The 2,500-nt window shown below is 62.6% G+C and overlaps 2 non-coding genes across 2 annotated transcripts in view; both read left to right on the forward strand.

The window, feature by feature from the left end:
* The first annotated feature begins 1,189 nt into the window (after positions 1 to 1,189).
* Positions 1,190 to 1,341, forward strand: LOC142792626 (5.8S ribosomal RNA). The gene has a single exon (XR_012891079.1). It is a non-coding gene; the product is annotated as a 5.8S ribosomal RNA (ribosomal RNA).
* Positions 1,342 to 2,495: 1,154 nt separating this feature from the next.
* Positions 2,496 to 2,500, forward strand: part of LOC142792644 (large subunit ribosomal RNA) — a 3,958-nt gene continuing 3,953 nt past the window's right edge. Inside the window, exon 1 of the ribosomal RNA XR_012891095.1 lies at positions 2,496 to 2,500. This exon is cut by the window's right edge and continues 3,953 nt beyond it. This is a non-coding gene — a ribosomal RNA (large subunit ribosomal RNA).

Here is a 2,500-nt window from a genome sequence, read left to right on the forward strand (position 1 = left end):
CGCCGTCCGCGGCAAGCGCCTCCGCGTCCTCGGGTGACGGAGGCTGCCGGTCGGTTCTTGCAGGCGAGGGATCTCGCTGGCACCGGTTCGCGTTGACGCGCGGCCGGTCATGGCACGGCGATGCGACGGCCGAGGTGCGCAGTACTCGATGGAGGAACCGCACGCTCCGATGACCGTCCCGCCCTCCGCGGCGTATGCGTACCGACCGTAATGGTTGCAGCAGCGCCGGCCGGCTTTTGAATTCGCCACACGAAACACGGTGCGAGATCGCGGTTAGGGGAGCGTCGACGTTGCCAGGCGTTTTGCTTGCTGCCGAGGGAAAGGCGGCACGGCCACGTCGCGCTCGTCGCGATTAGCGGGTCTGCGCGCTTTGGGAAGGTGCCGCAACGACTTGCCGAAAGAGGAAGCACGGAAGAACGAGGGACTTGGACGTCCCGACAATTGAACGCACTTGCGGCCAGGCCCTTGCTGGCTTCGTTCTTCCGCCTCGAGTAGGCTCGTACGCGGCTCCGGCGCCGAAAGTGGTCCTTGGCACCGACTTCGGTGGACGTGGGAAGTGCCGCGCAAGTACGGCGCGCCTGGCTCCACCTGTTGGCTAAAGTAGGCAGCCGGATCGGCATTTTGGTGTGCGGTGGCAAACCGTGGATGCGAAAAAAGCTTGTGCGATTTCGTGGAACAAAAAGCGGGGGTCCCCCTTTTTATGCGGAGGAGACCGACCCGCCCGCCGTGGTGAACCGCGACGCCACGGTAAAAACGGGAGAGGCTTGTCGATGGGACCGTGCATCCCGCGCTCCACGGAGGCCGGGAGGCGGCCGCCCGAGGAAATGTGTAGCCGTCGAGGCCCGCATCTGCGTGCACTCTTATCCAAATGGGTGTACCGCAGGCATTTTCTGGTTAGGCGGGCCAATGAGAGCGAGCACACAACGATACCTACGGGTCCGGCTTGGAGAACCGGCTTCGACGCCTCCCGAGTATTTATAGAGGGGTGGACCACGAAAGCACTCGCAAGTAGCGGAAGCGAAACGCCGTCCGAAACACACCGTTTGCTCGATTTGCGGCAGCCGAAAAAGGCGCGGCAGAGTTTTGGAGTCCAAGCGTGCGCTGAAAAGCGCCCTTCTTGGCCACTGTTTGGCCGAGTGCCAGAAACGTTTGGTTTTGACTGTACGGAATTGAACAAACACTTTTTCACGACTCTAAGCGGTGGATCACTCGGTTCTCGGGTCGATGAAGAACGCAGCCAGCTGCGAGACTTGGTGTGAATTGCAGGACACACTGAGCACTGATTCTTTGAACGCACATTGCGGCCTTGGGTCTTCCCTGGCTTCGTCTGTCTGAGGGTCGGATCACATATCAAGAGAGCCTTCGGCGCACAAGGGAACGTGAGCCGTCGACTCGTTTTGACCGCGTCGGCAACACGGACAGCACGCTGAACACCTCACAGCGAGCGCCAACAGCGGCCACTCAAGGGCGAGACGGTGGCGACCGTCGTGCCAGAGCCCAACCGAAACGGGGGCGACCGACTGCATTGAGGATGTGGCACCTCGTTGAGACCGCCGCAGGACTTCGAGTCGGAAGGAAGCCTGCAGGGAAAGTGCGGTCGAGGTTGCGTACTCCTCTCTGCGACCGGGCGCGCAAGAGCTGCGAGAGCCACGGACGCGCAACTTTAACGCACGGTAAACACGAGGAGCGAAAGCCGGCCAGCAAAGCTTCTCCAGCCGTGCGCAAAGTGCGCGAGATCGCAGCCTTGCGTTGCGCTTGTTGCCCTCGAAGTAAGCAGGGTGTCCCGTAGACCGGGCGCTCGAACACGCTGCGGGGCCGTGCCTCCTCCAGGCTTTGCCGCGCGAACAGGGAACGTTCGCGCGCAAAGCGCAGGGAGGTGAGGAGGCTGCGCCCGACGTTTGCGGTTCGCTGCGTACGCGGTTGATGCGGAGAGCACGGCGCGACGACTTGCCGCGAAGCGGAAAAAGTCTCCCGCACGAGTTGGCGAAACGTTGGCGAAGCTTAAGGCGTTCTCGTCGTAGTCCGCCGTCGGTCTAAGTGCTTCGCAGTTCCCGTCCCGTTCAAAAAACTGGGCCACTCCAGTTGGGGCGGGGGCGACGCTACACGAGACGATGCCTCTCGCCAGGCTGCGTGGCTGCCCTTGCGGCGGCGGCGACTGGCCTCGGCGGTGTTTGGGCTTTCGACACGGTCGTTTATCACGCAACTGCTCGGACGACGCACGCGCGCAGCGGAATGCCGCTTGCCAGCCTTGTGAAGATGTGACCCTGTACAGGGTTGCGGGCGCACTTGGTAGGGCGTCGTACTCGGTTCGCGATGGGTTTACGAACGTGTCCCGTCACTTCCACGTCACACCGGTTGTGCGCCGCACGCGTGCAGCGGGGAAGCCGATTGCCAGCCTTGTGAAGAAGTGGCCCTGTACAGGGTTGCGGGCGCACTTGGTAGGGCGAGCGCACGCGGTCGTGCAGGAAGTTGATGGAAGCGAATGTATCCGCTGTCGACC

This window comes from Rhipicephalus microplus, unplaced genomic scaffold (genome assembly GCF_043290135.1).
Source record: "Rhipicephalus microplus isolate Deutch F79 unplaced genomic scaffold, USDA_Rmic scaffold_230, whole genome shotgun sequence".
Taxonomy (NCBI): Eukaryota; Metazoa; Arthropoda; class Arachnida; order Ixodida; family Ixodidae; genus Rhipicephalus; species Rhipicephalus microplus.